The sequence below is a fragment of the Mobula birostris genome, chromosome 23 (assembly GCF_030028105.1).
Source record: "Mobula birostris isolate sMobBir1 chromosome 23, sMobBir1.hap1, whole genome shotgun sequence".
Lineage (NCBI taxonomy): Eukaryota > Metazoa > Chordata > Chondrichthyes > Myliobatiformes > Myliobatidae > Mobula > Mobula birostris.
Window position 1 is genome coordinate 22985453 of NC_092392.1, and position 26476 is coordinate 23011928.

The following is a 26476-nucleotide window of genomic DNA, read 5'->3' on the forward strand; positions in this document are numbered from 1 at the left end:
TTGGGAAATGGAAATCAGACTAAACAACACCTCCATCCAGTAACCCACCCCACCATCCTCACCTAGCATCACTTTATGTACATACAGTCAGTCTGTGTCTACAACAGTTACTTTTACATTGTTTTATAAGAATGCAATTATATTAATATATATTGTGCTTTGTTTTTTTTATTGCATTCTTAATGTTTATTGTTGTTTTTATCTGGAGTAAAACAGCTGCAGTGATGTGGACTACAAATTACAACAGGAAATAGAAAAGGCTTGTCAGAAGGGCAGTGTTTTGATAATTGTGGGGGATTTTACCATGTGAGTGGATTGGGAAAATCAGGTCGGCACTGGATCTCAAGAGAGAGAACTTGTAGAATGTCTGCGAGATGGCTTTTTAGAACAGCTTGTTGTTGAGCCCACTAGGGGATCGGCTGTACTGGATTGGGTATTGTGTAATGAACCGGAGGTGATTAGAGAGATTGAGGTGAAGGAACCCTTAGAAGACAGTGATCATAACATGACTGAGTTCACTGTGAAATTTGAAAAAGAGAAGCCGAAATCTGATGTGTCGGTATTTCAGTGGAGTAAAGGAAGTTACCGTGGCATGAGGGAGGACCTGGCCAAAGTTGACTGGAAGGGGACACTGGCAGGAAAGACGGCAGAGCAGCAGTGGCTGGAGTTTATGCGAGAAGTGAGGAAGGTGCAAGACAGGTATATTCCAAAATAGAAGAAATTTTCAAATGGAAAAAGGGTGCAACCGTGGTTGACAAGAGAAGTCAAAGCCAAAGTTAAAGCAAAGGAGAGGGCATACAAGGAAGCAAAAATTAGTGGGAAGACAGAGGATTGGGAAATTTTTAAAAGCTTACAAAAGGAAACTAAGAAGGTCATTAAGAACGAAAAGATTAACTATGAAAGGAAGCTAGCAAATAATATCAAAGAGGATACTAAAAGCTTTTTCAAGTATATAAAGAGTAAAAGACAGGTGAGAGTAGATATAGGACCGATAGAAATTGATGCTGGAGAAATTGTAATGGGAGATAAGGAGATGGCGGAGGAACTGAACGAGTATTTTGCATCAGTCTTTACTGAGGAAGACATCAGCAGTATACCGGACACTCAAGGGTGGCAGGGAAGAGAAGTGTGCACAGTCACAATTACGACAGAGAAAGTACTCAGGAAGCTGCATAGTCTAAAGGTGGATAAATCTCCCGGACCAGATGGAATGCACCCTCGTGTTCTGAGGGAAGTAGCTGTGGAGATTGCGGAGGCATTAGCAATGATCTTTCAAAAGTCGATAGATTCTGGCATGGTTCCGGAGGACTGGAAGATTGCAAATGTCACTCCACTATTTAAGAAGGGGGCAAGGAAGCAAAAGGGAAATTATAGACCTGTTAGCTTGACATTGGTGGTTGAGAAGTTGTTGGAGTCGATTGTCAAGGATGAGGTTACAGAGTACCTGGAGGCATATGACAAGATAGGCAGAACTCAGCATGGATTCCTTAAAGGAAAATCCTGCCTGACAAACCTATTACAATTTTTTGAGGAAATTGCCAGTAGGCTGGACAAGGGAGATGCAGTGGGTGTTGTATATTTGGATTTTCAGAAGGCCTTTGACAAGGTGCCACACATGAGGCTACTTAACAAGATAAGAGCCCATGGAATTACGGGAAAGTTACATACGTGGATAGCGCGTTGGCTGATTGGCAGGAAACAGGGAGTGGGAATAAAGGGATCCTATTCTGGTTGGCTGCCGGTTACCAGTGGTGTCCCACAGGGGTCCGTGTTGGGTCCACTTCTTTTTACATTTTACATCAACAATTTGGATTATGGAATAGATGGCTTTGTGGCTAAGCTTGCTGACGATACGAAGATAGGTGGAGGGGCCGGTAGTGCTGAAGAAATGGAGAGTCTGCAGAGAGACTTGGATAGATTGGAAGAATGGGCAAAGAAGTGGCAAATGAAATACAATATTGGAAAGTGTATAGTTATGCGCTTTGGCAGAAGAGATAAATGGGCAGACTATTATTTAAATGGGGAAAGAATTCAAAGTTCTAAGATGCAATGGGACTTGGGAGTCCTCGTACAGGATACCCTTAAGGTTAACCTCCAGCCTGAGTCGGTAGTGAAGAAGGCAAATGCAATGTTGGCATTCATTTCTAGAGGAATAGAGTATAGGAGCAGGGATGTGATGTTGAGGCTCTATAAGGCGCTGGTGAGACCTCACTTGGAGTACTGTGGGCAGTTTTGGTCTCCTTATTTAAGAAAGGATGTGCTGACGTTGGAGAGGGTACAGAGAAGATTCACTAGAATGATTCCGGGAATGAGAGGGTTAACATATGAGGAACCTTTATCCGCTCTTGGACTGTATTCCTTGGAGTTTAGAAGAATGAGGGGAGACCTCATAGAAACATTTCGAATGTTGAAAGGCATGGACAGAGTGGATGTGGCAAAGTTGTTTCCCATGATGAGGGAGTCTAGAACGAGAGGGCATGACTTAAGGATTGAAGGGCGCCCATTCAGAACAGAAATGCGAAGAAATTTTTTTAGTCAGAGGGTGGTGAATCTATGGAATTTGTTGCCACGGGCAGCAGGGAGGCTAAGTCACTGGGTGTATTTAAGGCAGAGATTGATAGGTATCTGAGTAGCCAGGGCATCAAAGGTTATGGTGAGAAGGTGGGGGACTGGGACTAAATGGGAGAATGGATCAGCTCATGATAAAATGGCGGAGCAGACTCGATGGGCTGAATGGCCGACTTCTGCTTCTTTGTCTTGTCTTATGGTCTAAAAATCATTTCATTCTCCCTTACACTCGTGTCCTGAAGAATGACAATAAATGACCTTGAACCTTGAATCATTAGTGCACACATCTTTTTTAGTTCTACGATTGAACATACAATGTAAATACAAACTGATTTCAGCATCAGATTTCTTCTTATAGATTCTATGTTTAAATCTGAAGAAAGCAAGCACTCGTGCAGTTTATTTCCCATACCAATTATTGTCTGGAATGATTAGTGGTCTATCATTCCTCCTTAGGTGCAGTCAATAACATGCTGTAGTCCTGAGGTTAGAAGTGAGTACTCACCTGTGATGTTAGGATTTTGTTGAGCATCAACTTTATTCACCATACATGCACATTTAAACATATATTAGGAAATTGCTGTGCTGCGTTGGCTCCAAGTTCAACAAAAAAAAACATTTAACTATTATACAGAATAAAGGATTATATAAAAATTAAGTTAGAAAGACTGATAGGGAATAAAATGTATATAAGTACAAATAAATAGGATTATAAAAATGGTTTAAATTGCTTAAAGTGCTGACAGTGCAGATTTTTGAGCAAGGATTTCTTTGCCAGTCATGCTGATAATTAACAAAAGTTGCTTGTCTCACATGGTTGGTTTTTAGATCAACCAACACACATCAAAGTTGCTGGTGAATGCAGCAGGCCAGGCAGCATCTCTAGAAAGAGGTACAATCGACGTTTTGGGCCGAGACCCTTCGTCTGTACCTCTTCCTAGAGATGCTGCCTGACCTGCTGCGTTCACCAGCAACTTTGATGTGTGTTGCTTGAATTTTCAGCATCTGCAGATTTCCTCGTGTTTTGGTTTTTAGATCAGTGGGAATGACTGGCCAATTTGGGTCCCTGGTCCAGGCCCATTCCACTGTTGACAGAAGACGGCAGATGCTTGAACCGGGAGCAACCAATAAACCGCCGCAGGAAATCAGCAGGTCAAGCCGCATCGCTGGGAGGAAAGGGATTGTCAGTATTTGAGGTCAGAACCCTGCATCAGGACTGGTTCATGGTTTCTTCCCCAAAATATCGACAATTCTTTCACCCCTATAGATGCTGCTTGACCAGCTCAGTTCCTCCAGCAGGTTGCTTGTTTCTCCATTCCATGGTTTATTCACCTCAATGTGGAGAAAAACTGAATAAAGTGCAAAACAAGTTTATATGATTTAATTGGTCATTGTTTTTTAATTACTCTGGAGTGTTTATTGACAGAACTTTATCATCTAAGAGTTGGAAGTGGGTGGGCTATCTGGCTAATGAACATCAGCATATTGAGTAGCTAACAAAGTTAATTTACATAATAAACAGTCTGCTGAAAGCTTGGAAGAGACAGGAGCTGCAATAAGTTCTCACAAATAAAGCTGAGCAATTTTTTCAGAAAAAATTAATTGAGTGAAGATGCAAATAAATTGTAAAAAATGTACATACTTAGTCACTTAACAACAGATGTAGGACTAAATTTGATTGACAGGAAAATGAACCAGTTAGCTTCAAGTTGGCTTAATTTCCCATTATTATTATTATCCAGATTTAAAACTAATCTGTTCCATAAGGCCATGCTGGCTCAGACAATGCTGTGGTTTTTTTTGTGTAAACACAAGACAGTTTGATTTGCTTTGTACCCACTGCTACAAGAGAGTGATAAATGGCACTGTTGTAGGTGGGTTTTCATTTGGACGAAGTTGTGTGGTTTAAGGTACAGTAAATATCTGGATGTATCTCCTTTCCTAGAGAACATGAGTATGTGGAAAGGCTTCAGATTGTAGGGTGAATGCTAATGTTCTGAATCTTTATTTTGAGCGTTTGGATGGAAACTGGCTTCCACAGGAGGTATATTTGCAGATATATTTTGCCGTAACTATGCAATTTTGGGGAGATTCAGAGCATTAATTCCTTCTGTCAACCATAAAACATAATTTCTTGAGAGGAGTCTATGTCTATAAGAATGCTTAACAAACTTCTGATTATTCTGGACATCATAACAAAAATGATTGGTGTTTGTGTTCAGTATAAAGTGAGGGATAAATGAATTGAAAACACAAAGATCAGGTGGGAATGTTGTCAACTTGATTCTACTCATTTCTACAGATTCAATTTGATGTCTTCACTCAGGAGGTTAGGCAGCATCTGCCAAGGGAGAAAGGCAAATGGATAATGTCTCAGGTCATTACAAATAGGCAAAGTTGGAAACCAAATACATTTTGAGTAGGGAAATATTCTTCATCAGAAAATGTGACTTGCCTGTAACAGGGTATTATAAAGAGCTGGTGTTCCTAAAGAAAAAAAAGCAATTCATTCAGAAAATGTTCCCTCAAGTCTTTTCTCACATATGAGAAAAGGGAGACACTCTTTCTTCTTTTTTAGGCCAATGCATCTTTCAAAACTAATTTCTCTTTTAATTGCATATTATTTCACAGATCACATTTTTACTCTCGACAACATGGAAGACATTAAAGAATTGACACCAATATTCAGTGTACCAGCCAAATCTACTTCTAACGTAATATAGTCCATGATACTTCCTGTCTGACTCAGGAAGTATGTGTTTTTTCACATTAAAGGTGCTACATAAATAGCAGTTATCATCTGGTCATCTCAGCAATGAACTTTAGTTTTGGGTCACACAAGATATACCTGATATTCTAAATTAGTAGTTCTTTCAATAAATGCTGGAACTTTGGTCCAGATGCAGCCATGAATCCTCAGACTAACTGGTGACATTTTAACTGATTGACTAACCGGATGTAAAGCAAAAAGATCCTGGAATGATGTAAGAGAATAGTGTTTTTTTTTTGTTGTCAACGGTTCTGATCCACAATGTGTAGTCCGAAAGTGTTCTGGATGCAGAGTCAGTTGTGACCTTCAGATAAATACTTGATGACAACAAAATTTGCGGACCTTCAGAGAAGAGCAGAGGACTGAGATGGGCTGGCTGGTTCGACAAAGTGACTCGACAAGTCAAGCAGGTATCTTCCTAGTGTAGTTGACTCTCAGTGTTGTAATAACGATGCAGCTCAGAGCCTCTCTTGAGGAAAACTGAGTGAGGTGATGGTGAAGATTGCCAGCTTAAAGTTATCATGCTCGTCTTCCAGGTGACTAGCTGAGTGATTTCTGGAAAAGAATTATTGGAATGATCTGTCTGAATGGCATACAAACAAAGCTGTTCACTGTATCCTGCATTTGGCACATCTAAACCTCTCATATCACACTTTTTTTTAATTGTACTGTACCTGCATAAACCACTTCCTCTGGCAGCTCATTCCATATAACCACCATCTGTATAAAAGAAAAACAGTCAGTCCTGCCTTTGTGGAATCCTTTCCCTCAGCCATCCGATTCTTAAATAGACATTGGGCCCATGAACACGACTCATTTACTTGTTTTAATGTCTGTTTTTGCACTATTCTTAATTTAACTATTTAATATAAATGTATACTGGAAATGATTTACTTTTTTCTATATTATTTTGTATTGCATTGTACTATTGCTGCTAAGTTAATAATTTTTGTAACATATTCCTGTGATACTAAACCTGCTTCTGATTCTGATAGACTGATTTCATTTCCTTAAATAGCAATGAGTTCCAACTCATAAGCAGTATTTGTACAAAGAAATTTATACTCACATTTCCATTGTATCTTTTGCTATAAAAATATTAAGTTTGCAAACGCTGTTCTTTGAACCACCACAGAGGTCCTGTCAGCATAGCCCATGAATGGCCCGACATAGAGCACTACAGCACTACAGCACAATACAGGCCCTTCGGCCAACAATGTTGTGCTGAACTTTTAACCTACTCGTGATTTATCTGACCCTTCCCTCCTACATAGCCCTTCATTTTTCAATCATCCATGGGCTTACCTAAGAGATTCTTAAATATTCCCAATGTATCTGCCTCTATCATCACACCTGTGCACTCATCACTCTCCGTATAAATAACTTACCTCTGTCATTCCCCACCCCCCCCTTCCATACTTCCCTCTGGTCACCTTAAAATCATGGCTCCTGGTATTAGCCATATCACCCTCAGGAAAAAGCTTCTGGCTATCCATTCAGTCTATGCCTCTTATCATCTTGTACACCACTAACAAGTTAACTCTCACCCTCCTTCACTCCAAAGTGAAAAGCCCCAGCTGGCTCAATCTATCCTCATATAACATGCTCTCCAATCCAGGCAGCATCCTGGTAAATCTCCCCTGCACCCTCTCTAAAGTTTCCACGTTCGTCCTATAGTGAATTTCCAACTAACTGAACCAAACTCACACAGTAAGCATATCGCCAAAATAATCTCACTTAATTCAGTAATTTCATACACAAATAATTGAACATTTGGTTTGTAATTTATATGAAAATCTTCATTGCTGCAAAAACATCAAATGTCATGTTTGTATATCTAGAAAGCACATGTATTATTCCAATCTCAGTACAAACTGTTACAACAATACTGATATTGCGTGTATATTGGACATTATTTTTCTACCGCCCATATGAATAAAAATCCTAGGGTCACTTTCTTAGAAATATAACAGAACTTATGACCATGCCATGAGGCCTACGTCAGTTGACTTGGAAATGGGCCTAATATCAAAAGGTCAAAACTGCTCTAAAGGGCTTTACGAATTCCCATATTGTTCTAGACACGGAGGCGCTGGTTAACATGGGGGTTTAGTCCATGGAGAACAACACTTCCCTTTGGCTTGGTTATGTGACGGTCACAGCCCACAGATGTGTTCTTTCCAATGTTGTTCTCTCTGAACATCAAATCACTGCTTTTTATTACAACATTTGTCAGTGCTTAGACTCCTACAATATCTTCCTTTTTGATTTTCTTCCAAGATTTTTTGAAGTAAAGAAAAACATAACCGCCCCTGCTTACTCAAACATGAAATAGCCCATGGCAGTCTAAACTCCCATCATCCTGTTGTGACACACAAATAATATTCCCTTCCATTTTCATTTAACCAAGCCTCAGAAGAGCTGTTTAGTCCTGGACAATTATTAACCAGTTACTTCCTAAAAGTGGCCACACAAGTTGACAGGGTAGTGAACAAGGTCCATGTTATGCTTGCCTTTCTTTGTCAAGAGTCATGAATTACATTGCAAGTTTACAAAACTGCAAATAACACAGTTCAGTAACATAATAGTGGTTAGCATAATTACTTAACAGTACCATCAATCACCAATTGGAATTTGATTCCTGCTGCTGTCTATACATTCTCCCCATGTTTCTTCCGGGATCTCTGGTTTCATCCCACATTCCAGAGATGTAGAGTTAGGGTTAATAAATTGAGTGTGTTATGTTGGCACAGAAGGCATGGTTATGCTTGCAGGGTGCACCATCATATTCCTCAAACAGTGTTGATCATTGATGCAAAAATGACATGTGACAATGACATGACGTGTTTCATTGTACCTGTGACAAATAAAGCTAATCTTTCTCTGGTTAGACCACATCTCGAGTAATACTTTCAATTCCGGTCTCCCCAATATAGGAGAAATTTGGAAGCTTTGGAGAAGATACAGAAACATAGAAAATAGGTACCCGAGTAGGCCATTCGGCCCTTCGAGCCTGCACCATCATTCAGTATGATCATGGCTGATCATCCAACTCAGAACCCTGTACCTGCCTTCTCTCCATACCCCCGATCCCTTTAGCCACAAGGGCCATACCTAACTCCCTCTTAAATATAGCCAATGAACTGGCCTCAACTGTTTCCTGTGGCAGAGAATTCCACAGATTCACCACTCTCTGTGTGAAGAAGTTTTTCCTAATCCCAGTTCTAAAAGGCTTCCCCTTTATCCTCAAACTGTGACCCCTCATTCTGGACTTCCCCAAAATCGGGAACAATCTTCCTGCATCTAGCCTGTCCAATCCCTTTAGGATTTTATATGTTTCAATCAGATCCCCCCTCAATCTTCTAAATTCCAACGAGTACAAGCCTAGTTCATCCAGTCTTTCTTCATATGAAAGTCCTGCCATCCCAGGAATCAATCTGGTGAACCTTCTTTGTACTCCCTCTATGGCAAGGATGTCTTTCCTCAGATTAGGGGACCAAAACTGCACACAATACTCCAGGTGTGGTCTCACCAAGGCCTTGTACAACTGCAGTAGTACCTCCCTGCTCCTGTACTCGAATCCTCTCGCTATAAATGCCAGCATACTATTTGCCTTTTTCACCGCCTGCTGTACCTGCATGCCCACATTCAATGACTGGTGCATAATGACACCCAGGTCTCGTTGCACCTCCCTTTTTTCTAATCGGCCACCATTCAGATAATAATCTGTTTTCCTATTTTTGCCACCAAAGTGGATAACTTCACATTTATCCACATTAAATTGCATCTGCCATGAATTTGCCCACTCACCCAACCTATCCAAGTCACCCTGCATCCTCGTAGCATCCTCCTCACAGCTAACACTGCCACCCAGCTTCGTGTCATCCGCAAACTTGGAGATGCTGCATTTAATTCCCTCATCCAAGTCATTAATATATATTGTAAACAACTGGGGTCCCAGCACTGAACCTTGCGGTACCCCACTAGTCACTGCCTGCCATTCTGAAAAGGTCCCGTTTATTCCCACTCTTTGCTTCCTGTCTGCTAACCAATTCTCTATCCACATCAATACCTTACCCCCAATACTGTGTGCTTTAAGTTTGCACGCTAATCTCCTGTGTGGGACCTTGTCAAAAGCCTTTTGAAAATCCAAATATACCACATCCACTGGTTCTCCCCTATCCACTCTACTAGTTACATCCTCAAAAAATTCTATGAGATTCGTCAGACATGATTTTCCTTTCACAAATCCATGCTGACTTTGTCCGATGATTTCACTGCTTTCCAAATGTGCTGTTATCACATCTTTGATAACTGACTCCAGCAGTTTCCCCACCACCGACGTCAGGCTAACCGGTCTATAATTCCCGGTTTCTCTCTCCCTCCTTTTTTAGAAAGTGGGGTTACATTAGCCACCCTCCAATCCTCAGGAACTAGTCCAGAATCTAATGAGTTTTGAAAAATTATCACTAATGCATCCACTATTTCTTGGGCTACTTCCTTAAGCACTCTGGGATGCAGACCATCTGGCCCTGGGGATTTATCTGCCTTTAATCCCTTCAATTTACCTAACACCACTTCCCTACTAACATGTATTTCGCTCAGTTCCTCCATCTCACTGGGATGAAGTGGAGGATAAATGCGTGGCTGAGGGATTGGAGCAGGAGGCAGGGATTCAAGTTTTTGGATCATTGGGACCTCTTTTGGCGCAGGCGTGACCTGTACAAAAAGGACGGGTTACACTTGAATCCTAGGGGGACGGATTTTATACATTTCAATAAGATCCCCCCTGAATCTTCTAAATTCCAACGAGTACAAGCCTAGTTCATCCAGTCTTTCTTCATATGAAAGTCCTGCCATCCCAGGAATCAATCTGGTGAACCTTCTTTGTACTCCCTCTATGGCAAGGATGTCTTTCCTCAGATTAGGGGACCAAAACTGCACACAATACTCCAGGTGTGGTCTCACCAAGGCCTTGTACAACTGCAGTAGTACCTCCCTGCTCCTGTACTCGAATCCTCTCGCTATAAATGCCAGCATACTATTTGCCTTTTTCACCGCCTGCTGTACCTGCATGCCCACATTCAATGACTGGTGCATAATGACACCCAGGTCTCGTTGCACCTCCCTTTTTTCTAATCGGCCACCATTCAGATAATAATCTGTTTTCCTATTTTTGCCACCAAAGTGGATAACTTCACATTTATCCACATTAAATTGCATCTGCCATGAATTTGCCCACTCACCCAACCTATCCAAGTCACCCTGCATCCTCGTAGCATCCTCCTCACAGCTAACACTGCCACCCAGCTTCGTGTCATCCGCAAACTTGGAGATGCTGCATTTAATTCCCTCATCCAAGTCATTAATATATATTGTAAACAACTGGGGTCCCAGCACTGAACCTTGCGGTACCCCACTAGTCACTGCCTGCCATTCTGAAAAGGTCCCGTTTATTCCCACTCTTTGCTTCCTGTCTGCTAACCAATTCTCTATCCACATCAATACCTTACCCCCAATACTGTGTGCTTTAAGTTTGCACGCTAATCTCCTGTGTGGGACCTTGTCAAAAGCCTTTTGAAAATCCAAATATACCACATCCACTGGTTCTCCCCTATCCACTCTACTAGTTACATCCTCAAAAAATTCTATGAGATTCGTCAGACATGATTTTCCTTTCACAAATCCATGCTGACTTTGTCCGATGATTTCACTGCTTTCCAAATGTGCTGTTATCACATCTTTGATAACTGACTCCAGCAGTTTCCCCACCACCGACGTCAGGCTAACCGGTCTATAATTCCCGGTTTCTCTCTCCCTCCTTTTTTAAAAAGTGGGGTTACATTAGCCACTCTCCAATCCTCAGGAACTAGTCCAGAATCTAATGAGTTTTGAAAAATTATCACTAATGCATCCACTATTTCTTGGGCTACTTCCTTAAGCACTCTGGGATGCAGACCATCTGGCCCTGGGGATTTATCTGCCTTTAATCCCTTCAATTTACCTAACACCACTTCCCTACTAACATGTATTTCGCCCAGTTCCTCCATCTCACTGGGATGAGGTGGAGGATAAATGCGTGGCTGAGGGATTGGAGCAGGAGGCAGGGATTCAAGTTTTTGGATCATTGGGACCTCTTTTGGCGCAGGCGTGACCTGTACAAAAAGGACGGGTTACACTTGAATCCTAGGGGGACGGATTTTATACATTTCAATAAGATCCCCCCTGAATCTTCTAAATTCCAGAGAATATAAGCCTAGTCGATCCAGTCTTTCATCATATGAAAAACCTGCCATCCCAGGAATCAATCTGGTGAACCTTCTTTGTTCTCCCTCCATGGCAAGAATGTCTTTCCTCGGAAGAAGCTCACCAGGATGCTACCTAGATTGGAGGGCATGTGCTGCATTAGGAAAGGTTGGATAAATTAGGGTAGTTTTCTCCGGAGTGATGGAGGCTGTAGAAAGACCAGATAGATATTTATAAAACTATGTAAGGCATGATTAAGGAAGACAACAGTATCCTTTTCCCAGGTTTGAAATGTCTATTATGAGAGGGCACTCATTTAAGTTGAGAGGGGGAAATTTCAAAGGAGATATGTAGTGTAAGCTTTTTTTACCCCCACACACAGAGCGGTGGATACTTTGAATGTGCTCCCAGGTCTGGTGGTGGTAGATAAGGTAGAAGTATTTAAGAGATTTTTGGGTAGATGGAGCTCATCAGCCTGGGAAGGCAGTCCATCTAAGAGAGGGAAAACTCTGATTTCAAACCTCCGCTGCCTTGCGGCCATACCCACTCATGGGAAAGGCTTCAGGAGTAAACCCTGAGGACAAATCCAGAGCTGGAGTCTCTAAGGCGGTCCGTCGTTGCCTTCAACCTCGTTCTGGCAACTCCTGCGACGACAAAGGTACCAAGCTGTATCGGCCCTTGCCCTTCCCTTGGACAACATCGATGCCATGGAGAGGGGAGACTTGCTGCATGGGCAACTGCCAGTCTTCCATACAACCTTGCCTAGGCCTACGCTCTGGAGAGGACATTCCTGAAGCAAGATTTTCCAGGCACAGATCCATGGTCTTGCGAGACTAACAGATGCCACCATTTAAGAGATTCTTTGATAGGCACATGAATATGTGGAGAATGGAGGGATATGGGCCACGTGCAGGAAGAAGGGGTGAAGTATGATTAGCTTAATTAGTTCAATGCAACATTGTGGGCTGAATGGCCTTTTACTATGCTAAAAACATAGAAATGTTCTATGTTCTACAGTATGTAGAAAGGAATTGTATTATAACAGTTTGAAATTATATTGTACCTTTTGATGTTGCAGAGCACCTCAAAGAGCGTGAGAGTGCCACTGAACAAAATCCCACATGGGGCACGCATTGTGTTAGTTCCAACACTCCCTGGCAGACTCGGCCCCAAGGTCCTCACCCACCCTCAATTTATTTTTCTGATATACAAGATCTAACAAACATCATAGTCCTGCTCCCATGAATACCTCCTAGCCTCAGCCCAGCTGATAGGATTCACCTGCTGTTCATTCCAGGCTCATCATCTGCAGCCTATAAATGACTGTTCTCAGCTGTAGTCCTTGTTCTCTCATCAAACCAGTTGTTCTCAACCAGTTGCTCCAAGTCTAAACTTTATCTTGCTACTGTTGTGCTTAGTTTCAGTTTTCTCTTGTTTTGTGGCTCCTCATGGCTTGCTATTTTGTGGTGTCATATTATAGTCATTGTTCACTGCTAAGCTGTCCCTGCTGCTCTGCTTTTGGGTCAAGCCTCTTTTATGTTTCCTGAAAGGATGAGAGAACCACTGATTGACCAGATAGAGTATGCTCACCTAAAGGAAGTCACCTGCTGGCACGAGCCAAAAGCAGCAAAAAACCGTTGACCATCTGTCTGTCATTATTATCCAACTCTGCCTTAGTGCGGCAATTCCACACTTGTCAACCTTCTCCATCTGAGCCCTGAATTCCCATGCTGGAATGCTTTGACAGATCTCCAACCGGATGCTGCAACTTCCCGCCCCCGTATGTCGAACACGTGAATTCCAGCTGTCCCTGTATTCTACGGACTGCGTTCTCGTCTCTCTCTTGACTGGGTGAGCACTGACCTGCACCACTGCTAACTCAAACAATAAAGCCATCGCTTGCAGCAAATCTGAGGATTTGACCACCGAGATGTGATGGGTTTTCGACCATTCAGGAAGTGGAAGGGAGACAGCGGGTCTGATACTTCACTTGTTTGAAGGTTCACGCTCAGTACTGGATTACACAGGACCCTCATGGTGGAGTGCAGGAGTACAACTGGGTCATTACCGTCATGGCCTCTTGGATCACTTGAAATATGAGCTGTCCACCTAGGAGATGCCCAAGGACCTCGAGTACCTCATCACTCCGGCTCTCTGTATTGGCAAACATCTTATGGCACAACCCTCCGGGTCGTCAGCCAAAGCCCCATTTCCATTCCCAGAACCATTTCATGCTACAAGGACCCTCCAGAACCCATGCAATTAGGGAAAGTTCCCTTAACCCCCACTGAGTATGAGCGCCGTTGAAGAAACAACATGTACACCTGCTTTGGAGCAGCTGACCACAGAATGCACACTGTGCCCAGGAAATGGTGTCCAGGCAGAGACAAGGGGGTTTCTATCTGGAAAGCTCTTCCTGGCCCCTTGTTCCAGCACCATAGCTCATCACATTCTCTCTGTCATCCTCCACACTCTGTTCCTCTACATGCACAGAAAGCTCTGCTGGATTCTGGCACAACAGAAAACTGTCTGGATCAGACTCTGTGTGCAGATTGCACTCCCTTCTGAGCTTATCTCTCACACCTTCAATGTCAAGGCCATTGATAGAAGTCCCTTGGAGTTTGGAATTGTCAGGAAGTGCACAAGTCCTGTGCACCTGAGTGGCAGAGATTACAGCTTGTCCACCCAATTCTTATTGAGCGACTCACCCAACACTCTTCACATTCTGGCTCTCCACTCACAACCCTCAATTTGCCTGGTTATTCTGCACTGCTGAGTTGGGGACCCACCTATCGGACTACCTGCCTGCAATCTCAGTTGACTTCAGACCGTAAACCCGTGGGAATGGATGAAACCTTCGACCTCACCAAACTCCCACAGGAATATCACAATTTAGCCATCACCTTCATTAAAAAGAGAAGCCAGCCACTCACTGCAGCACAGACACGTGACTGCGATTGACCTCCTCCCGGGTACCAACCCTCTCCGAGGCCAAGTGCAGACAGACATACAGACACTGAAGCCAGTCGACTAATGAGAACTTGGCAGAATTTTTAAGGGAAAGGAAAACAATAAATGTTATGCATACTGGGGCGTTAACTAAAATTCTCAAACAGAAAGTTAAATGCCAACACTGCAGCTGAAAGCAATATCCAATACTAAATGAATACTGCTCGCTTCCAGCATCAGTCAAAACGATAGTCTTCTTTTGAAGGTAAGAATCTTTTGAATGTAATGTTGCTGTGCTTTGCTCAAGTCTCGACAAGGCTACAGTGAAAAAGAAGGAGTTAAATACTACCATATAGGCATCAGTTAGTCTTGTGAGACCATGGATTTGTGCTTTGGAACGTTTCCATAATGTAACAGTAATTAGCTGGAACATGAATATTCACAAGCCAAACCTACAGTATTGTCTGTGGTTGTGACAGCCTTTGGACCTGCCAAAAGTCAAGCAATTTTCTAAGCTTTCATTAACAAGATCCTCCAAGATGTGCTACATAGGTGTGTGTTCATCTACCTTGATAACATCCTCATCTTTTCCAAGAACCCTGAAAGCCATATCTGCCATGTCCATTCAGTCTTTCAGCGTTTCCTAGAAAACCAAATACTCTGCAAATTAGAAAAAAAAAATCAGTTCCACACCCCAGTCATTTTCTCCCTGGGTTACATTTTTTCTCTCCATGGCATAACTATTGGCTCAGAGAAAGCGTGTACTGTCATTGAATGGCCCCATTCATATACCCTCAAACAGATAGAGCACTTCATGGGCTTCTCCAACTTCTACTGCGGTTTCGTTCAGAAGCTACAGCCAGGTTCTATGGACAGAAACAAATAGTTGATGTTTCGGGTCGAGTTCCTTCATCAGAACTGGAAAGGAATGGGACAGGAAGCCAGAATAAGAATATGGGGGTGGGGGGAGGGAGTGGGGAAAAAGGAATACAAGCTGGTAAGTGATAATTGAATCAAATTTTACATGAACACAATATCGCAGTATCACAACTATCTTGAGGCGTCACAACTTGGTATGGTGACTGCACTGCCCAAGATCGCGGGAAAAGAAATGCAGAAGGCTGTGGACATAGCCCAGACCAATACACAAAGCAGCCACCCCTCCAATCACTCTGTCTGTGATTGCACTGCCTCTGGAAAGCAGCCAAAGTAATCAGTGACCCTTGTTACCCTGATATTCTCTCTTCTCCCTCCTCCCATCAGGTTGAAGATACAAAATCTTGAGAATACTAGACTCAAGGACAACTTCTATCCTACTGTTATCAGATTCTTGAATGCACCCCTTGTATGTTAATGACCAACTCTTGAAATCTTGGTCATGACAGTTGCACTTTATTTGTCAATCTGCAATGCTCTTTCTCTGTAGTTGTAACACTATATTCTGCACCTGGTTTCATTTTTTCATATACTACCTCAATGTACATACATGGAATAATCGATGTGAATGGTATGCAAACAAAATCTTTTTGTTCTATCTTGGTACATATGACAATAATAAACCATCTACCAATGAACAGCGGCCAATTAATCTCTCAACCACTTGCCCCCAAAGATCCAAAGACCCTGACAGAATAAGGGCAATATAATTTAAAAAATAAAATTTAAAACATCCTGAAACTAGAACCAGAAATAAAATTGTTGCAGAAGAGCAACATGTTGAAAACTTTGGCCTTGTTGAGGTGTAGAACCAAGAGCTAATGACATTTTTTATCTGAATGGTTCCATCTATAATTCTGATACTTATTTTTGCAAGAAAACAATCAGTTCTATGGTCTCTATATAATCAATAACTAGTTTTATCTCTTTACAGATGCTCCTTTTGGACTGTTTCTTAACGCTGCAGCATGTTTCCTGCCTGGGGATGTCACTTCCTCCTGGAGAGTTCCAATAAGGGATTGTCTGAGAGCATTCTGATCAACAATCACCAAAAATCTGTGTATTGAAGGACACATCTGAAGAATATTAAGTATTGAACAAAATCACCCCAAGATCTTGGTATGATATAGTGTCGACCATACTGGTACTGAGAACAATCATGGGTTCACGCATACTATTATTGCTACAGATTGGGATCCAAGTGAACATGTGAATGAGAATGAGAATCAAAATTAGACTCAAGTTTATTATCATGACAAATGTCGTGAAATTTGCTGTGTTGCAGCACAAGTGTAACACAATAAAAAAATGCTACAAGTTACAATGAGAAATATATAACAAATAAATACGTAGTGCAAAACGAGACCAAAATAGTGAGGTAGTGTTCACGGGTTCATGGACCATTCAGAAATCTGAGGATGGAGAGGAAGAAGCTGTTCCTAAAATGTAGAGTGTGCATCTTTTGGCTCCTGTACCTGCTTTCTGATCAGAAGAGAATGAGAAGAGGGCATGCCCTGAGCAGTGAGGGTCTTTAATGTTGGATGTCGTCTTCTTGTGGCATCACCTTTTGTAGATGTCCTTGTTGGTGGGGAGGCTTGTACCCATGATGGAGCTGATTGAGTTTATAATCCTCTGCAGCTTTTTCCGATCCTGCGCATTGTGCATTGGTGTCTTTGTGCAAGACACAATAAGCTATTACTAATGATGACCACCGAGTTACCTAATTATGAGACTGGCACTCTAATAAATAATAGAATATTCCTTCCTCCAAGATTGACATAGATTGGCCAGTGAATTGGCCTATATCTGAACTGTTGCTGAACAGGTGTGGCACAGCCTTCACCTACTGAATCTTCCCTAGAGAATAACCCAGTGCCAGTACAGAGAGCTCATTGTAATCATTAAGAGAATTAGACTGCTGGTAAAAATAAGTTGTGGTTTTTGTTTGAATGAATTACAGTTGTTAAAATATATTGGTTGCTTTGTAATGGCCTTTTTATTGGGTATACACCTGCAAATATATAATTAGCCGATCATGTGGCAGCAACACAATGCATAAAAGCATGCAGACATGGTCAAGAGGTTCAATTGTTGTTCAGGCCAATAATCACAATGGGAAAGGAATGCGACCTAAGTAACTTTGACTGTGGAATGGTTGTTGGTGCCAGATGGGGTTGTTTGAGTATGTCAGAAACAGCTGATTTCCTGCAATTTTCATGCATAACCGTCTCCAGAGTTCACGAAGAATGGTACAAAAAATGCAGTGAGTGGCACTTCTGCAGGCAAAAGTGCCTTGTTAATGAGAGAGGCCAGAGGGGAATGGCTGGGCTGATTCAGGCCAACAGGAAGGTGACAATGACTCAAGTAAACACGTATTACAACAGTGGTGTGCAGAAGAGCACCTTTGAATGCACAGCATGTCGAACCTTGAAGTGGATGGGCTACAGCAGCAGTAGACTATGAACATTCACTCAGTGGCCACTTTATTAGGTCCAGAAGGCACCTAATAAAGTAGCGACCTTGTGTGTGTGTGTGTGTGTGTGTGTGTGTGTGTGTGTATGTGTATTTATCCATGCCTGTATTTAATCTATTACAGTTTAATTCCTTTTTCAGCATTGCAAAATTCCCAGGGAGAGTCGTCGCTTTTCTATCTCACTGGAATGTCCATCCTCACTCGGTGCACCAAAATTTACACAGGATGTAACCTTAAAGAACTTAGTTTAACCCACACATTTCTTCTGTAGAACCTTGTTTCTCTCCCTTCAGGTCTATATATATTTTATGGCCATTTCTGTTATTTTGAATGCATACTCAGACTTCATTCAATGTCTCATGTTCTAAAAAAAGATAAATATTTTGGAGCACATTTTCATTTTCCCAAAGCAAAGGCACTTCAAGTATCATATCATGATGTGTGAACTGCAGATGGAAAACTCTATGGGATATGTCTTTGGTGTTTACAGCAATATGAAATCATGAGTCCAGAATGAATTTATCAGAATTTTTTAATCTTCATTCCCACTACAAATAAATTAAGCACGTCTATGTATTTTAAATACTGGACACCAAATGTTGGTGTAATGTTATTACAATGCCAACAATTAGAAGATTGTGGTTCAATTCCCACTGCTGTCCATAAGGAGTTTGTATGCTCTCCCCACGACTGTGTGGGTTTCTACCCATATTCCAAAGATTTACAGTTAAGGTTAGTAAGTTGTGGCATGCTACTTTGGTGCCATAAACACGGCGATACTTGAGGGCTACTCTCCATATCATAAACAATGATGCAAGCAATACATTTCACTGCATGTGTCAATGTTTCAATATACATGTGACAAATAAAGTTAATTAATCTCTTTACCTTTCTTTAGGTCATTCTGGACAAGCATTGGTCCTTTCTTTACTTGCATGTTTCCTTTTCTAATACTTACACACTAAACTCAGGCAAATGAATATCTGATCTTAAGAACCTGAACATTTTCTGGTCTCACTCTTCTGGTTACCAGTTCACTTATGCTTCCAAACTGTTCCTACATCTGATGCTAGATTTGCATGGAACCATGAGAGATGATTGATGGTAAGTGATGCATCTGAACTGAGAGTCTATGACAGCTCAGAGACACAGGGGTAAGGCAGATTTCCATAGAAAATTTTGGCCTCAAGCCTATCTGGTGGAATCTGTTTCCTTCTGTCGTTTTGTGTTGATTTAAAATTTGTGTTGTGAAAGAAGATTGTTTTTTGTTTTTCAGGAGTAAAAATCTGCTTTGTTCACCGAGCTAAATAGGCACTATCATGCCAGCCATTTCATGTACCCCACCTCTGATGTCAAATCCAGTGGCATTAAGTATTGAAGACAGTTAAAATGGATCATCAGTACTTCAGCTCCCATGTAGTGCTAACAACCAAGACTCAACTTTCTGGACAAGTCAATGAAAGGACATATTTTTCATGATCCAACAAATATCACGGTAGCATAGTGGTTAGTGCAACACTTTACAAAGCCAGCTGTAAGATCGGGATTCAATTCTCACCGCTTTTGTGAGGAATTGGTATGTTCATCCTGTGGTTGCGTGGATTACCTTTGGGTGCTCCACTTCCTTCCTACATTCCAAAAGACATAATTGCTCAGGGTTAGTAAGTTGTGGGCCTACTATTTTGGTGCCAAAAGCATGGTGACACTTGCAGGCTGCCCCCCTGCAAATCTTCGTTGACAATCCTCAATGCATTTCACTGTATGTTTTGATATACATATGACAAATAAAGCTAATATCTAATCTTTAAATCTTTAAATCTCAATGAGCACTTGAAGAGCCATAATGTCTACTACAGGAACAAAGTACCATGTCATGGAATTACTCCAAATTTCTTCTTAAGATGACATGGATGCTATGGGACAAATAACCTTTTTACTGTATATTTACGTAGTCCTGTGATTTCATTTAATTTTATTTTACTTATTTTCCTGGAACTGCTTTTCCTGGAATTTCCTGATCATGACTGTGAATTCCATCAGTAATTTAGTAATTCCTCACCAAGTTGACCGGCCATGTGAAAACTTATCTCATTTCTCCAAAACTTATGGCAGGGTATTTACTCACTGCATTTGCAATATGAATTTGACAGTGACCTCTGTATTTCTTTGGTTAAATGGGGAAATCCAGAAAGTAATTTGACAGAAATCCTGATAGTCCTCAAGGTGTACTGTTGTAACTTAACATTTAAGAAGTCGTGCTTCCTTAAATGTTTTAAAATATTTAATGATGTACCTTACCTTTGTTGATTTACTTCCTTTCTTTATAATTGACTATTTCCTAAATAATTTTAATTTTCATTCATTTTTAATAGCAATTGAATATTTCTATATGTTGTGAGCATTCAGAAACATTCTTAGTACTTAGCAGGTTTGAAAGCTGTCATGTGACAACACTTTATCAGTGAAGATCAGTTTGCCTTATAGATATTCACTATTTCCAACTGGTATCACATACCTGCAAGGTAACATTGGGGATCCACAAAGGTAATCACGTGCTTATAACTGAAGGCAATGGTAATCGCAGACAGTCTGCAACTGGCAACCAATTCAACCCCATTGAGTCCCATAGCCAATTAATAAAAATTATCATTTGTTTCTACAATATCTATGCATATACTAGAGTATTTACAAAGTAACACAAGCTAGACTAGAGTTCAATTTTCATGTTTTAATAATTTTGAAAATTATATTAACCTCATTTTGGGACATCCAGTTTGATTTTTATCCTCTTAAATTTTCAAGACTGCAAAAAATTAGACATCCAGGCAACAGATACTGCCTGAGTCAGTGGTGGAAGCAGATACACTAGTGAAGTTTAAGAGACTACTAGACAGGTATACGGAGGAATTTAAGGTGGGGGGTTATACGGGAGGCAGGGTTTGAGGGTTGGCACAACATTGTGGGCGGAAGGGCCTGTGCTGTGCTGTACTATTCTATGTTCTATATTTATATTTAAATCAAGATTATAAACCTTGTTTTAAACAATCGTGTATATTTCTGTTAGAAAAAATATAAAATGTGATCTCCTCTAGCTGGCTCCTTGATTTTAAAGACTTTCTGAGATGTTTGATTCTTCATCATTTCTACTGGGAGAGAGGGGAAAAAAAATCTCATGTCTGAGTGTAAGATAAACTTAACGGTAGTCAGCTTTGGTTGACAAATTTTGCAACATGAACATAAAAAATGTTAACATTCTGATTGCTGGTTGAAAACAGATCATTTTCATTGTTGCAGTCATTCTAGAATTATTTACATGATTATCTAAAAAAACAATCTCTCTGTTCTCTGCTCCTCTCATTTCCTTGTAACTGTAAAAATGTGGAAAGTCCTTGTTCTTTTGTCAGGCTTTTTTAATTGTCTCTTATGGTTGTGTTTTACTGATTAGACAGACACTGGCTCAGACGTCACTGCCACACCTCAGCAGCAGTAAGGAAGCTTTGTGTGAAGAAATAGCAAGTTGATGGCCTGCTGTGAGGAATGAGGCGGTAGAGGACACAGGCAAAAGCTCGAAGAGACAGTGCCCTTCTTGGACGGCTGCTTCACTGAAATGCACAAGATGTTATTTACACTCACCTTGCAATGTCATGCCTGTGTAATTTTGCAATTTCACATCAGCGCGAATGATATGCATTTCAATGATGTCTTGCACATGCCTTTCAAGGCACTCCAACTTTATAACCAGTGAAATATTCTTGTGATGTAAAAAACCACAGTAGCCAATTCCAGTTCATTTTGGTTACAACATTGAGATAACACAACGATGAATCTTTAAATCCTGCAGGAAATCTGAAATTGCAACATATTAGATTTCTTTATCTTTATTATAAGCCTTCAAGTGCTTCCAGTAACATATTTAATTCCAAGGCCTATACAATTCATCCCAAGGTAACTCTGGCCTCAACCTATCACAGAACTTCCCTTTGTCCTATCCATCTTTCCACCTTCAACCTAATCTTACTTTCTCTTATCTCTTTCCCCAGTTCTGACAAAGAAGAGGAATGAAGTAATGTTAATGGGTTTCATGGACGATTCTGAAATCTGATAGTAGAGGGGGGGAGAATGTGTTCCGGTATTGTTGAGTGTGGGTCTTCAAACTCCTGTTGGTAGTAACGAGAAGAGGGCAGGTTCTGGATGTTTAGGGTCCTTAACAATGGAAATTAGCCTCTTGAAGGTGTGCTTGATGCTGTGGAAAGCTGTTCCCATGATAGAGCTAGCTGAGTCTACAAACATTTACAGATCTTGTGCGTTAGAGCCTCCAACCAAGTCTCTGAGGAATATTTTAAACCACAAACCTTCAACTAGACTCAGGAGACTTACCCATTGAGTCCAGTTTGCATTAATCCAAGAAATGCCCATATTTCATCTAGTTTTGTTCAGAGCCTCCTTAAAGAGCTAGTCAGCCAATCAATGAAGTGTAGCCACTCTTGTAATATAGGAAATGTGGCAACCAAATTCTGAATGGCAAGTTCCCAAGAACAATACTTTAATGAGAAAACCTGATCTGTTACTATGTCAAGTAAAGCATTACTGCTGGCCAGGATACAAAAGATAACTTGGTGTACTATTTCCATGGGATCCATGAGGGCTCAGTTTAAAGACCAAGCAGTAAGAAGGTGCTGCCGTTAATACATCACTCTCTCAATGTCAATCTGAAGTGAAGTGCTCTGGTCTCTGGAGACTTCAAATATATATGTTGGATTTGGAAGATTTGTTGATCACCAAACTTGGCAAAATGTTTACAGATGTTTCAGCTCCAATCGAGAAGGCATCATCAGTGCGCAGTTGAAGGTGTTGTCTCCTCAGAATGCCGGCTTGTGTACTCCCCTGGGTCCGAATAGATATTGATTATTGTAGTGACTTGACAAGTGCTACATTAGTCAAGCAGGAAGAAAACTATCGACCAGGCTACACGAGCATGAGCTAGCGAGCAGAAGACATGATGCACTCTCAAAGCATCAGTTAGTATCAGCTCATGAAAACAAAGAAGGACACTATTTCAACCGAACGACAGCTAGAGTCTTGACTGAAGCAAAAACAAGAAAAGAGCAAGGCATGGTCCTCGACGCAAGGATCCATCAACCAACACATTGACATAGATGAGGTATATGAGCCCTTTTGGAGAAAAGAGAAACAATGATGTTAACAATCAACAAATCGTCAGTGATCTGGGGATCTGGACAGCAAAGCAAACACTTCCAAAAGATCTCCCTTGATATTAGCCAATCAGAATCTTCTAATGCTAAACTGTTCACAGTGTTTTGAAGCAGCCAACCAAATCACGGCATCTAATCAATATTCATTCGGAACCCGGAGGAGTATATAAGCCAACATACTGAGGAGACAACACCCTTAACTGCGCACTGATGATGGCCTTTCAACTGGAGCTGAAACATCTGCAAACACTTTGCCAAGCTTGACAATCAACCAAACTTCCAAATAGCCAACCCGAGCTAAGAATATCACACGGTATTTCAAATATATGTTGGATCTTGGTATTTGATATATATTTGCAGAGATTTAATTCACATATACAATGTACTGACATTTTTCCACTTGTAAAAAATTCCCAATATTCATCCTGTGGCACAATATTTCTGTTACTGTAACCGTCTATGTATTCAAACCCTCTTTCTTTCTGCAAAGAATTATCACACTGATTTTTGAAATAGAGTACAAAATGAGGCAGCAATTTAAGGTAATAATTTAGTTAAGCACACATGCTGTTTATTGTTCTGATTTTTTGTACTGTGAGTTCTGAGCAGACAGAATCAGGTTTATTATCTGACCAACGATATGAAGTTTATTGTTTGCAGCAGTAGTACAGACTTAAAATTACTATAAATTGCAAAAATAAATAGAGTCTAAAAGAAAGGAATAATGATGTAGCATTTTGGATCATTCAGAATTCTGTTGGCAGAGAGGAAGAAGCTGTTTCTGAATCATTGAGTGTGTGTCTTCAGGATGCTTCATCTCCTCCCTGATGGTAGTTTGTGAGATTGGTTTGGAATGACAATGGAAGGAAGCCACTATGAAACATAAACATAGAAACATAGAAAATAGTTGCAGGAGTAGGCCATTCGGCCCTTCGAACCTGCACCGCCATTTATTATGATCATGGCTGATCATCCAACTCACAACCCTGCACCAGCCTTCCCTCCATACCCCCTGATCCCCGTAGCCACAAGGGCCATATCTAACTTCCTCTTAAATATAGCTAATGAACTGGCCTCAACTGTTTCCTGTGGCAGAGAATTCCACAGATTCACCACTCTCTGTGTGAAGAAGTTTTTCCTAATCTCAGTCCTAAAAGGCTTCCCCTTTATCTTCAAACTGTGACCCCTCGTTCTGGACTTCCCCAACATCGGGAACAATCTTCCTGCATCTAGCCTGTCCAATCCCTTTAGGATTTTATATGTTTCAATCAGATCCCCCCTCAATCTTCTAAATTCCAACGGGTACAAGCCTAGTTCATCCAGTCTTTCTTCATATGCCATCTCAGGAATCAATCTGGTGAACATTCTTTGTACTCCCTCTATGGCAAGGAAGCCTCCCCTGTTTCCATTATCAGAATTCAATAAAGTCTCACTGGTGTACCTCAGGGGTGTGTGCTTAGCCCACTGCTCTACTCTCTGTATACCCATGACTGTGTGGCTAGGCATAATTCAAATACCATCTATAAATTTGCTGATTATGCAACCACTGTTGGTAGGATCTCAGATGGAGATGAGAGGGCGTACAGGAGCGAGATATGCCAACTAGTGGAGTGGTGCTGCAGCAACAACCTTGCACTCAGTCAGTAAGGTGAAAGAGCTGATTGTGGACTTCAGGGAGGGTAAGACGAGGGCCGGCTGGTGGCGCAATGACATTGGCGCCGGACCCAGAAGCGGAGGTTCCCGGGTTCGAAAATAGTCGGGTCCGCTCCCGAGTATGCTTTCCATCCATGCCAGGTTGAGTGTCGAGATCGCAACTCGACCTCGAAAAATACAAGGAAAAGTGCTGTGAAAATATCTGTGTGAGGAGTGGCGCGCCACACAGTCTCCCTCTCTCGCTCGATGCCTCGTAAAAGCCATGAAAAAGACATCATCACGGACGCACGCATGGACACGCACAGACGTGCACGCATGCACACGCAGACACATAAGCACACGCACAGACTTGCACGCACGCAAGCACACACCAAAAAAAAAGAAAGGGTAAGATGAAGGAACACATTCCAATCCTCATAAAGGAATCAGAAGTGGAGAGAGTGAGCAGTTTCAAACTCCTGGGTGTCAAGAACTCTGAGAACCTAACTTGGTCCCAACATATTGATGCAGCTATAAAGAAGGCAAGACAGAGACTATGCTTCACTAGGAGTTTGAAGAGATTTGGTATGAGATTTGGCTTATTTCCTAGCATAATTTACATATTACTATTTAGCTATTTATGGTGATATTACTATTCATTATTTATGGTGCAACTGTAACGGAAACCAATTTCCCCCGGGATCAATAAAGTATGACTATGACTATGACTATGACTATGACTATGTCAACAAAAACTTCTATAGATGTACTGTAAAAAGCATTCTGACAGGCTGCATCAGTGTCCAGTATGGGGGAAGGGGACTACTGCACAGGACCAACAGAAGCTGCAAAGGGTTGTAAATTTAGCTGATTCCATCTTGGGTGTTAGCCTACAAAGTACCCAGGACAACTTCAAGGAATGGTGTCCCAGAAAGGCAGCATCCATTATTAAGGACCTCCAGCACCCAGGGCATGCCCTTTTCTCACTGGTAGGAGGTACAGAAGCCTAAAGGCACACTCTCATTGATTCAGGAACAGCTTCTTCCCCTCTGTCATCCGATTCCTAAATGGAAATTGAACCTGTGAACACTACCTCACTTTTTTAATATATACTATTTCTGTTTTTGCATGATTTTTAATCTATTCAATATATGTATACTGACTGTAATTTATTAATTTACTTACTTTTTCTTCTATGTTATGTATCGCATCGAACTGCTGCTGCTAAGTTACAAACTTCACCACACATGCCGGTGATGATAAATCTGATTCTGATTCTGACGTCTCCTCGCCGATAATCCACACTGGCACACCTCAAGGATGTGTGCTTAGCCCACTGGTTTGTTCTCTCTACACCCACAACTGTGTGGCTAGGCACAGTACAAATGCCATCTATAAATCTATTGATGACACAACTATTGTTGGCGGCATTCAGATGGTGACGAGAAGGCATACAGGCGCGAGATAGATCAGCTGGTTGAGTGGTGTCACAGCAACAGCCTTGAAGTCAACACCAGTAAGACCAAAGAATCCATTGTGAACTTCAGAAAGGGTAAGACGAGAGAACACACCCCCAGTCCTCATAGAGGGATCAGGAGTGGAAAGGGTGAGAAATTTCAATTTCCTGGGTGTCAACACCTCTGAGGATCTATCCTGAGCCCAACGTATTGGTGCAGTTACAGAGAAGAC

General features: G+C 41.4%; 1 long non-coding RNA gene across 1 annotated transcript; it reads right to left on the reverse strand.

Moving 5' to 3' along the window:
- Window positions 1–4020: 4020 nt before the first annotated feature.
- LOC140186777 (uncharacterized) lies at window positions 4021–6775 on the reverse strand. The gene is made up of 3 exons (XR_011882941.1): window positions 6408–6775; window positions 6013–6058; window positions 4021–5893 (listed from the first exon to the last, which is right to left on the reverse strand). It is a non-coding gene; the product is annotated as an uncharacterized lncRNA (long non-coding RNA).
- Window positions 6776–26476: the final 19701 nt, after the last annotated feature.